The sequence below is a fragment of the Eumetopias jubatus genome, unplaced genomic scaffold (genome assembly GCF_037043125.1).
Source record: "Eumetopias jubatus isolate StellerSeaLion01/CBP00866 unplaced genomic scaffold, mEumJub1_p1.0 scaffold_16, whole genome shotgun sequence".
NCBI classification, from domain to species: domain Eukaryota; kingdom Metazoa; phylum Chordata; class Mammalia; order Carnivora; family Otariidae; genus Eumetopias; species Eumetopias jubatus.
In genome coordinates, this window is record NW_028274822.1 from 23,175,740 (window position 1) to 23,188,847 (window position 13,108).

Consider the following 13,108-nt stretch of genomic DNA (forward strand, 5'->3'; position numbering starts at 1 on the left):
AAATAATTCTAAAATTTGTATGAAATCACAAAATACCCAGAATAGCCAAAACAATCATAAGAACAGAGCAAGAGGTATCATGCTGATTTCAAACTAAACTATAAAGCTATAGTAATCAAAACAGCATGGCATTGGCACAAAAGCAGAACATAGATGAGTGCAACAGACTAGGGTCTATTGCCCAGCAATAGACCCATGCATATATGGTCAATTAATTTATGACATAATTAATTTATGACAATTAATTTATGACAAGCCAAGAATATACGAGAGAGAGGACGTCTCTTCAATAAATGGTGTTAGGAAAATTGCACTGCTATGTGTAAACGAATGAGACTGGATTCCTATCACTCATGATTAAAGGCTTGAATGTATGACCTGAAACCATTAAACTCCTTGAAGAAAACATAAGCTGTAAACTCTGTGAGCTTAGTGGTTTTTCTTGGATCTGTCTCTAAAGGCAAGGAAAACAGAAGCAAAAATAAACAAGTGGGACTATACCAAGCTAAAAAAAAAACTTCTGCACAGCAAAGGAAACCATCAAGAACAACAAAAACGGCAACCACCTGGATGGGAGACAATATCTGTAAATTGTAAACCTAATAATATCCAAAATATATTTGAAAATTCACATAACCCAACAAAACAAAAAACTGATTAAAAAATGGATCTGAGTACACATTTTTTTTCCAAAGATGACATACAGATAACCAAAAGGCACATGAAATAATGCTGAACATTACTAATCAACAGGGAAACACAAATCCAAGCCACAATAAGATATGGCCTTACACCTGTCAGAAAGGCGATTATTAAAAAAACAATAATAATAAATGTTGGTGAGGATGGGGAGGAAAGGGAAACTCGTGCGCTATTGGCGGGAATGTAAATGGATGCAGCCACTGTGGAAAACAATATGAAGATTCCTCAAAAAATAAATAGAAACACCAGAGGATCCAGCAATTCCACTACTGGGTACCTATTTGAAGAAAACAAAAACACTAATTTAAAAAGATATATGCACCCTCACATTCACTGCAACTTTATTTACAATAGCCAAGATATGGAAACAACCCAAATGTCCATTATTGGATGAATGGATAAAAATGTAACGTATATATACACAGGGGAACACGACTCAGCCATAAAAAAGAAAGAAATCCTACCATTTGTGACAACATGGGTAGACCTTTAACGTATCATGCTAAGTGGAATCAAGTCAGAGAAAGACAAATGCCACATGATTTCACTAGTATGTGGAATCTAAAAAATAAAACAAAGCAAAACCCAGATTTATAAATACATATACCTGATTGTGGCCAGAAGAGAGGGGAGTTGGGGAGTGCAAAATGAGGGCAAAGGATCAAGAAGTACAAACCTCCAGTTACAAAATAAGTCATGGAGATGCAATGTACAGCATGAGGAATATAGTTAATAATATTGTATTAACTTTGTATGGTGACTAGTGATAACCAGACATTGTGGTGATCATTTGGCATCATATAAATGTGAAATCACTATGTTGTACACCTGAAGCTAACACTGTACGTCAGTTATACCACATATACAATTACTTGTTGTATGTCAATAACAAGGCAGGACACTCTGCAGTACAATGAAAAAATTTTTAAATTAAATCACTGTTTTTCTGTAAAAAAAAAATTATCCAACTGATATGTAAACATTCACTGCCTATTTCTCTTACTACAACACTTTCGACTGTAGAATGCCAGTGTGGTGGCCGGTGCTTAGGTCTAGTACACTTTACCGCAGGGTTATACAGACGAACAAGAGCTAATTGTCCAGGATTCCATTTACTGGAGTTCTAGTTCTCAGCTCTGCAGATCTTAACAGGAGGAATTAGCTACCAACTATACGAAGCGATTTTATAGCGTCAGTAGAGCATCTACTGACTACCAAAGAAGTCCGATTTACCATTTGATACCTGCAAGTCAAAAATTTTACAGCTTAATTCCTTCATCTTAATTTTATCCCTCTCAAATTTGTGGCACTTGTTTTGAGATTTAGGTCATTCTTTGCAGCAGGGTCATAGCCAGGAAAGGCATTGCCCAAGAGGGTAAGGTGCCCAGTTCTCAGGTAGTATAGACATAATTACAAACCTAAATAGGAAGAACATGACTTGAAAATAAACTTGGCATATTCTTTGGTTTATTGTTGACTCAGCTTAAGGCACTGCCAAAACCTAATTAAGGAGAGATTAAGCATTCTTTGAGCAGGTGTTATAACTTTAGTCCACTCTAATGGACTGCTCTATATTAAACCTTCAAGGAGTACTTTCTCTGATCAACAATATGCTTATGATAGCCAATTATTTCCTTTCTCCCCCCTCTACTCTTCTCAGAAAGTTTCTATGTACCATTGTTTTCTACATAAATGACTCCACAAAAAAAGTCCAAGATTTTTTTCTCCTTAGAAACTTGAAAAACTAAACAGTGAGCATCCCGTTTCTGCATTCTTCCTCTCATACCAAGAGCAGCTACGTATTCTCTCCTTCAGCTTGTCTTTTAGAGCTTCATCAGTCTTGGCTGCATTACTAATATGAACTTTAGAAATACAGTATAATATTGGTTTGTCAACTGCTGCCTTCCAGATACATTGCATTGAACTATAAACCCCCAAATCTTTATTTCTATAGGTTTATACGCTTTGCTGAATATAATATAAACTCAGCAGAAACATTCAATCATGTTGAAGCTAAATTTGGTGTCAGTGAAAGTAATTTAGACAAACAAGATTCTTAACATATTAGTACTATATTGTGGGTAGCAAGGCATGCTAAGCCTTGGTATATGTAGGGTAAGTGTGGGGACAAGGAGCTGGAAATAGAACCAGTGGTAGGAAAGAGCACTGGCTGGGTTTAAAGTGGCCTTCCCCCTAGGAATAGAAGGTAATTTACAGCATACTCCAAAAGGGTGGTGGGAGTTCCAAGTATCCCTAATGTTAATAAGGATCCCATCTGCTGGACATCAAGAGCCACCAGGCAAAGGCAATGCACAAAGTCAGGTGGGTGGAAGCCTCAGAGTTTGGGTGGTCCATTTAATTTGGAACAAGACTCCTTTCAGTGGCTGGAACTCCAGGAAACAGTATCCAGCTGACAAATTACAGGGACTGTCAAGTGCTAGGCATGTTGACAAGATCCTAGTCAGTTGGGCTGGAGTTCAAGGCAAGCCTCCAAATCCAGCAGGGGAACTGAATTACGAAGCAGAAATAGAGATGAAACCCATCAGAGAGACTGTCCCACACGGTTTCACACAGCAGGCTAAGACTAGATGGATGGACAGCTGCTCACTGCAGGGAAGCCAAGCTTATGAGCATAAGACTAATTTCAGAGTTAGGTGAGGTCCTTTCGGATATCACTCTGACTTAATCAAGATTGGCAAAGGAATCTGGTAGAATGGAGCCTAGGGGCTGAAGGCAGGGACCATGCAGATGAATGGGGATATAGAAAACAGAAGTAGACCCTTAATCAGTTAAGTGCTGGATTTTGTCTTAGCTATAAAATTTAACTCTTGTTTCTCAACAGAGTCACTTGGGATTCTGAATTAACCAGCTTTCTGTCTATCCAATTAACTGTGAACCTGCCAGTTACTCTTACTCCATCCCTAGTGGACTCGAACTAAATAAAAGGCTCATAACAGTTACTCAAATATTCTGTTTTCACCAGTGTGTAAAGAAAATGAGTGGGAAAACCGGGGTCCAAAGCCCCTTTGTGAGAGGTGAGAATGATGAAATGGCAATAGTTGACAGCTGATGTGGTGATGTTTGAGGGGAATATCCCTCTATTCCCAAATCCATCTTCTCAACTGCCAGAATCTGCAATTTCACCATCAGAAGTTAGCTCTTTTGGCGTTCTTATCCTGGGATCTTATCCCAAAGGCAATCACTGAAATATGGATTAATTTGCATGTGACTATTATCAGAGCTTTTCCTCCCAATATCAGGAACCTGGCAATAAAAGAGAACTAGGAATTTGGGGTCTTAAGGAAGCAGTGTTGAAAGAAAACAAAAGATGTAGACAAGTAATGAGAAATGTGTCAGAGTTTACCTGGAAAATAAACTTACTCCCATAAGTAATAATTAAGAAAAGGGGGGGGGAAAGGACAAAGAGAGGCCAAGGGCCTGAAAACCAACCTTAGCTGCTCCATAATGTTCCGAGCGACTCTGAAAGCAGACATCACACCTGAGGGTTTGGTGGGAAATTTTAAACAATGTTAAAAAGGCTGTGATATACACTTAGACTCCTATTGATCTGGGCTTATGGTATGACTCAAATAACACCCTCAAAATAACAAAGTGAAGGGCACCTGGGGGGCTCAGTCAGTTGAGTGCCCCACTCTTGATTTCAGCTCAGGTCATGATCTCAGGGTCCTGAGATCCAGCCCTGTGTGGGTCTCCACAGTCAGCGAGGAGTCTGTTTGATATCCTTTCTCCCTCTGCCCCTCCCCCTGCTCTTGTGCCCTCTAAAATAAATCTTAAAAAACTAAATAACAAAGTGACATTTCAAAAGGTATAATTTGTACTCGTTCCACACTCCAAATATATATATTTTTTTCAAAGCCTTTCCTGCTTCTGCACTCTGGCCTAGGGCCAACGCTCATCTTTCAGTGTCGGAAATATAGCCCCTGCTTCCTGACTGGCTGTCCTCCTCCCTCTGGTTCTGCTGGATTGAGCTGAAATATTCACATCTCATTGTGTCAGTCCTCTGACCCACTTGTGTACAGAACAATCTTTTTTTTTCTTTAGATTTTATTTGAGAGAGAGAGAGAGAGAGCGCGCATGGGGGAGGGGAACAGAGAGAGAGGGAGAAGCAGACTCCCTGCTGAGCAGGGAGCCCGACTGAGGACTCTATCCCAGGATCCCAAGATCATGACCTGAGCTAAAGGCAGACACTTAACTGACCGAGCCACCCAGGCGCCCCTAAAGTCGGAGTGTCTTAAACATATTTCATGAGGACTCTCTCCTCTGGTGCTTCTGACCCCTCTGACTTCTTCTCTCATCATTAGGGGCCTCATACTTTAGCCTGTAACACCAGCAAACTGTTTGTAGCTTCCTGCACACATCATGCCAAGTCTTGTACTCTTGAATCTACTGGAGCAACTAAACTCATAGAAATTAAGTATCACGATATCCTGAAAATGGAAAAAAGACATGAAGAAGCAGGGGCCAACTTCCAGGCTCAAGTTGACATATCCATTTCCCTTCTTGCTTAGAGAAGGTCAGTTTCACTGTAAAGACTAAAAAATGCAGAGGCCATAAATGTCTTGGCATTATCAAGTATTTATGGAACATCCACAGAATACCAAGTTAAACATGCAAGATAATCACTCATTTATGAATTATATGAATTCAGTTATATGTTTATAATTTGACATCTTTGAGTATCCTCAAACACTAAACAAAATAAAAAACTACAAAAATGATTTCTGGATTAATAAGATGAATCTTTGTTGATACTCAAAAGTATCTCATAAGGCTCATTCTCAATGATACTCAAAAGGCTCATTCAGTACAAGGAATTGTGGAGAGCTATCTCCCAAGAAGAACCCCAAAGCGGTGATGTTCAAGTCCTAAGTCTGACCTTCACATTTTCAGAGTGATTTAAGAACCAGAGTGAATCCATATCAGGTCTGGATTCATTTACCAAGCTCCTGAGACTGATGTATAGAATCAGAAGGGCATTTGTTTTTTCTAATAAGAAATAACTGCAAAAGCAACTATCAATTTTAAATGCCACCCAACACATTCTTGCTCAGGATGCAAAGTATAACCAAGATGCCGGCTTATTAATTCGTAATGAGAATCAAAACTGCTGAGACATCAAACAATTAAGTTCTCTGCCTACTACATGTTCTCCCTATAGGCATGTAGGGAGCAAATGAAGGAGTTTCTCAGGGAGAATGAAATCAAATAGGAAACAGTGACATGATTTGAATGTTTGATAACATCAACCTAAGATAATATGTTAAAAGGACTAAGTCCATTCTCAAGACCACAACAGTGACTGGTCTGCCTAGTATTTGACACTTGAAATCACACTTTTCTTCACTTCCATAGGTTATCTTACAAGTGTCATCTTTTTTTAGATATGGTAAATTCAATAATTCAACTGTTCACAGCCAGGTACCATTTTCTCTTAAAGCTATCTGTTCCATTCTATTATTTGCTAATTCCTAAACTGAATCCTCAGAATAATTTCATTTTTGCTATCTCCAAATTCCTAAGAAATGGAAGACAAATCTTAATATTTTAAGAGCTCTTAAAAACCAATAAAATTTAAGATATCCTGATTTTAAAAAATGATAAAAGGCAATCTAAAAATAAAAATATTCAGAAACAGGGGTGCCTGGGTGGCAGTGGGTTAAGCATCTGCCTTTGGCTCAGTCATGATCTCAGGGTCAGGGGATCAAGCCCCAGTTTGGCTCCCCACTCAGCAGGGAGTCTACTTCTTCTTCCGTCCCTCACCCTGCTCATGCTCACGCACTTTCTTTCAAGTAAATAAAATCTTTTTTAAAAAGAAAATATTAAAAATATTCAGAAACAATGTATATAAAAATATTCATTCTCTCTAGGACTGAAAGAGAGGCAAATTTCTACTATGTCAAGATATCTTTAGAGTTAGCAAGATGTCAACACATGCGCACACAAACACACGTGTATTTTTTTCCAGGATTGATGGAAAGCTCCCTCTGGTAATTCTGAGGTACTAGTGTATGGACTGCTGGTCTGGAAACCATCCCTTATAAATTTTCCAATGTGTATCCTATTTATGTTTAACAGATTTTTAATAAAAATCCAAAGCTCTGATAGTGATAATGAAGAACTGTATTAATAATCATACTCCTATAACCTCTGGGTTGCACCAGGTGATAAGGCAGCAACAAACTGAACCAATACATTTTTTCCCCTTCAGTCCTGTTGGACTCAGTGCCAACAGGCATAAACACAGCTTTTGCAGACAGGAATAAACCCATGTTACACTGATATCTTGAATGATGTTGATCTGCACAGATTGTGCCAGCCTTCTTAGCATCTTAATTAACCTGTTTCAGTTCTTAGGAAGCATTCTTCATGAGAAAGCAGAAATTTTAGAGAAATGGACTTCATTTATTTCTATTTTGCATCACTGTTAAGTGATAACAGTGTACATTCCCAAAAGATGTGAGGGCCAAACTCATGTATGGGGCCTTGCCTGCCCACTCCAGCCCACCCAGATCTGCCCCTTCCTTTGTATCAAATATTCTCTGTATTTCTCAACTTGGCCTCTACAACTTTCATTATTCATTCAACCTTGAGAGAAAGCAATTTTGCAATGATATCAAGAAGTTTAAAATGATTTATATACTTCAGTAAGTAGCTCTATTAAGTATTTATCATAAGGAGATAATCAGTATTTTTATGAAGAAAGGACAATTATTGCTACATTATTTATATAACCTCTGATTATGTAAAAGGATATATAATGTTTATGTAAAAAGATATTTATTGCAACATTATAATACTCCTGAATTTGGAAACACCTTAAATATTCAACCACTGGTTAGTGAAATAAAATCTCAACAGTTAGATGCTAGAAAACTGTGCAGACATTAAAATGTATGTTTGATTTATAAGCTAGAAAACAGAAATGTTAATAATAAAATTTTAGGCATTAAAGTTTCAATGCAATACAATTTCAATTTTGTTTAAAAAATAGTTATGTGTTTTACAAATGACTTGGGGGAATACAACCAAAACCGAACAGTCTAGGTGATAGAATCAGGATCATTTTTATTTTATCATTTTCTTTTTCTAAGATTTCCCTTAATTAGCATGAAACTCTTACCACTTTAATTTTCATCTCAAAGTAGTAACTAAACATAGTAAAAAATGAAAAATAACTGTCCCTTGAATTAACCCACACTTACCCCAATCCTGCTGCCCAGATGCAACAACTATGCATTCTTTAGGTTTTTTCCTTCTCATGATTTCCTCTATATATTGTTAAGCAGTGCTCATATAATGTTAATTTTAAATATTCTCTTTGCCTTACTGTAATGGATGTCAATTAGATATCTTATACAACATATCTCTTTTTGCTCTCCATCCTCATGGACCATTTTCAGTCAACACTATAAAAGTGTTCAGTATCATAACTAATTTTTATTTACTGAGAATCAAATAAGGTATCATGAATATATTTCCTTTCTTTTTTGATGTTTTCCTTTTGTAACTGCAAGTTCCTTTTTTTTTTTTTTTAAATCTTCTTCTTCTTCCAATGTCTTCTGTATAATAATGTTTTTAGTTCTCTGGCTGATATTCTATCAAGGTATTCCACCAGCCCCCACTCTGTCTTAGGGATGTCTCCTCTAGCGTTGCTGTCCTTCTCCAATCTGGGTGGTTGACCTCCAGGTCTGCACACCACTGTCATCATTATATGCTTCCCCCACTCCCCGGTCCCATGCCATATTCTGGTTTGGATAACTTTCTAATTTTGTTTGAGGACATACTACCCTCCAAAGTAAGAATTTATAAGAGATAAAGGTTCTAAAATCTTGTGGTTTAAAATGTCTTTTATATACCTTCACATTTGGCAGTTGGTTTTGGTTTGGGCTTTATAATTTTGAGTTATTAGGTACATAAAAATTTATAATTAAATTAATATTTTTTATAATTAAAATTAAAAATTTTATATTTTCCTGTTGGATTAAGCACTTTATTATGAAATAGTAAATTCTTAAAATTGACTTTTACTTGGTACTAATACAAACATAGCTATACTTCATTTCATCCTTATTATTGACTTTTTGGCTTTTTTTATTTAATGTTTGTCTTTTAAGCACCTTAGAGGTTTTTTTTTTTAATCTCACCTGATTATTTTTTTCTTACATGGAATATCTATATATATTTAACGAAATTACTGGAATATTTGGATTAAATTTATTATATATCTATTTTTTTTAATTTGACTCATCGGTCCTCTTTTCTTTTACATTAACAAGTATTTCCATAATAATTTTCCTTCTATTTTCTTATTAAACATTTTTTTAGTGGTTATATTAAAGACTACAACATACCTCCTTAACTTATTGGAGTATTCTAACTTTTAGTAATTTCTAATAAGAAGTTGTAATAATGGTACCCAGGCCACATTGTCAAGAGTTGCCACTAAACAAAGAATCCAAGATGTTAACACACTTTAACTCCATTGACCACATTCCAGGCTTATGTTTTTGTTTTCCTATATTTTAATTCTACACTATAATCCAGAAAATTAGAAGATTAGAATTTTACATACATAATTACCCTTACCCAGTGCTTTTCACTCTATTACAAAGCTTCCATATGGAATCATATTCTTTTTGACCTGAAGAACTTTCAGTATGTTTTTTTTGATAGCAATCTGCTGACCATGATTTCATTTTTCATAGCTGGAAAACTATTATACTTTTATTTTTAAAGGATATTTTAAGTGAATATAGAATTCTACGTTTTCGGTCATTTTCCTTCAGCACTTTAAAAATTACTTTAAATGTATAATTACTTAGTCTTTCTATTGAGAATTTAGCTGTCAATTTTGTTATTGAAATTAACATTTTTCTCTGGCTGTTTTTAAGATTTTATATATTTTGATTATTAGCAATTAGATAATATGTCTATGGGGGGGGTTGTTTATCCTATCTGAGGTTCACAGAAATGCTAGTATATATGGCTATTTTTCTTTACTGCGAATTTCTCAAATAGTATTTCTTCAAATGTTAGTTTTTCCCAATATCTTTTTCCTTTACTTTTGGGAATCTAATTTTCTGTATATTTTCACTGTGCCATTACATCTTACTTTTTGTCTATAATTTCTATCCCTTTGTTCCCTCTACAGACATTTTACTGACCTATTTTTCTATTTAATAATCTCTTAACTGTGCTCAATCTGTTGTTAAACCAATCTCTTAGAATCTTAACGTCAGTTATTAATTCTCTCCTAGCATTTCAGTTCCATTTTTTATAAATTAAGTTGGGTAACATCAAGATCTTTCCATTTATTTTAATTATTTACAGTTACTTTAACCAACTGAGCCACCCAGGCACCCACTATTTACAGTTACTTTAAAAACTATGTCTGAGAGGGGCAAGATGGCAGAGGAGTAGGAGACCTGGGTTTCGTCTGGTCTCAGAATTCAGCTGGATAGGGATCAAACCATTCTGAACACCTACAAACTCAACAGGAGATCGAAGAAAAGAAGAGCAACAACTCTCTGAACAGAAAAGCGACCACTTTCTGGAAGGTAGGACTGCAGAAAAGTGAATCCGAGGCGATATTCGGCAGGATAGATGGTGGGGGAGGGGGCCTCCATCCGCCGCTTCTGGCAAGTGATAGAGCCACGGAGCACAAAATCAGAACTTTTAGAAGTCGGCTCCGCTGAGGGACGTCGCTCCAGTGGCTAAGCGGGTGGTGGAACCCTCGCGGGACAGTGTGGTCTCAGGACCCTCAGGGTCACAGAAAGACCGCGGGTGCCTGAGTGCCACAGGGCTCCCAGGTATTAGAGTGGAGAAGCCGGCTGCAGAGACAGAACCGAGGCGTGGGCTCTCAGCTTGGGGTTGCCATAAAATGTGATGTGCGGCACAGTCAGGCCACTTCTACTCCAGCAGGGACCCAACAAGTGGCAGATCCAGGAAGACTCTACTTCCTCCCCCGGGAGGAGCAGCGTGGGAGCGCACCGCAGGGATGTGCTGGGTTTGGAGACTCACACACAGGGTCAGGTGCCAGAGACAGAAATGCTCGGTCACAGGCCGGGTGAGCAGGGAGTGCCGCTGGAGACCGGAGAGACGGGAGTGACTGACTGCTTTTCTCCGGGAGCGTACTGAGGAGTGGAGCCCCCAGCTCTCAGCTCCTCCAGGATGGAGACTGGGAGGCCACCATTTTCACTCTCCTCCTCCAAAACTGTAGGGAAAGCTTGCTGGGAACAAAAGCTCCAGAGAGCAAACCTGAGCAGATTACTTAGCCCGGGCCTGGCAAGGGCGGGGCAATTCCGTCCCCAGCAAAGACATTTGGGAACGACGGCAAAAGACCCTTCCCCCAGAAGATCAGCAAGAACAGCCAGCCAAGATCAAGTTCACTGATCAATGAGAATGGCAGAACTCCAGAGCTAGGGGAATACAGCACATAGAATTCATGGTATTTTTACCATGATTCTTTAGTCTTTCAAGTTAATTTTTTTTAACTTTTTTTTTTAATTTTTTTTCCCTTTTTCAACCAACATCTTCTCAATCCCTTTTGTAAAAAACATTTTCATTTTACATTTTTAGAGTCCTATTCTATCCCTTCATACTAGTTACCTTATTTTTGGCATATATATATAAGTTGTTCTTTTTAAAATTTTGAGATACAGTTTCTTCTAACAGATCAAAATATACCCTAAATCATAAGTGTATGGTTTTGTTCTAGTCTCCTGCCTGATCACATTCTTTTTTTTTTTAATCCTCTTCTTTTTTCAAACTTATCAATTCCTTTTATAAAAATTTTATAATTTCCATCTTTACACTCATATTCCATCCCTTCATCGTATCAACCCTTATTTTGTACATATATAAGTCTTTATTTAAAATTTTGGGAGGCAATTTCTTCTACCAGGCCAAAATACACCCAAATTCTAGTGTGTGGCACTGATCTATGCACTAGCCTGATCATATTTGATCATATTCTGGTTTGTTTTGTTCTGTTTTTGTTTGTTTTTATCTTTTTCTTTTTTTTTCTCTTTCTTTTTTCTTTCTTTCCCTTTCTTTTCCCCTGGTTTCAGGTTTTTCTGATTTGTTTAGAGTATATTTTCTGGGGACGTTGTTACCCTGTTAGCATTTTGTTCTCTCATTCATCTATTCTCCGCAGGACAAAATGACAAGATGGGAAAAACTCACCTCAAAAAAAAGAACAAGAGGCAGTACCAACTGCCAGGGACCTAATCAATACAGACATTAGTAAGATAACAGAACTAGAGTTCAGAATGACAATTTTAAAGATACTACCTGGGCTTGAAAAAAGCACAGAAGATATTAGAGAAACCCTTTCTGGAGAAATAAAAACTAAAATCTAATCAAGTTGAAATCAAAAAAGCTATTAATGAGGTGCAATCAAAAATGAGGCTCTAACTGCTAGGATAAATGAGGCAGAAGAGAGAATTAGCAATATAGAAGACCAAATGATGGAAAATAAAGAAGCTGAGAAAAAGAGAGATAAACAACTACTGGATCATGAGGACAGAATTCAAGAGATAAGTGATACTATAAGATGAAACAACATTAGAATAACTGGGATCCCAGGAGAAGAAGAAAGAGAGAGGGGGGCAGAAGGTATATTGGAGCAAATTATAGCAGAGAACTTCCCTAAGGTGGGGAAGGAAATAGGCATCAAAATCCAGGAGGCACAGAGAACCCCTCTCAAAATCAATAAAAATAGGTCAACATCCCAACACCTAATGGTAAACCATAGAGTCTCAGAGACAAAGAGAAAATCCTGAAAGCAGCTTGGGAGAAGAGATACATAACCTACAATGGTAGAAACATTAGATTGGCAACAGACCTATCCACAGAGACCTGGCAGGCCAGAAAGGACTGGCATGATATATTCAGAGCACTAAATGAGAAAAATATGCTGCCAAGAATACTATATCCAGCTAGGCTGTCACTGAAAATAGAAGGAGAGGGCACCTGGGTGGTTCAGATGGTTAAGCATCTACCTTCAGCTCAGGTCATGTTCCCAGGGTCCTGAGATTGAGTCCCGCATCAGGCTCCCTGCTCCTTGGGAGCCTGCTTCTCCCTCTGCCTCTCTCTTTCTCTCATGGGGAATAAATAAAATCTTTAAAAAAAAAAAAAAGAAAGAAAAGAAAATAGAAGGAGAGAAAAAAAGCTTCCAGGACAAACAAAAACTAAAGGAATCTGCAACACAAAACCAGCCCTACAAGAAAAATTGAAAGGGGTCCTCTAAGCAAAGAGAAAGGCTAAAAGCAACATAGATCAGAAAGGAACACAGACAATATACAGTAACAGTCACCTTACAGGCAATACAATGGCACTAAATTCATATCTTTCAATAGTTACCGTGAAAGTAAATGGCCTAAAT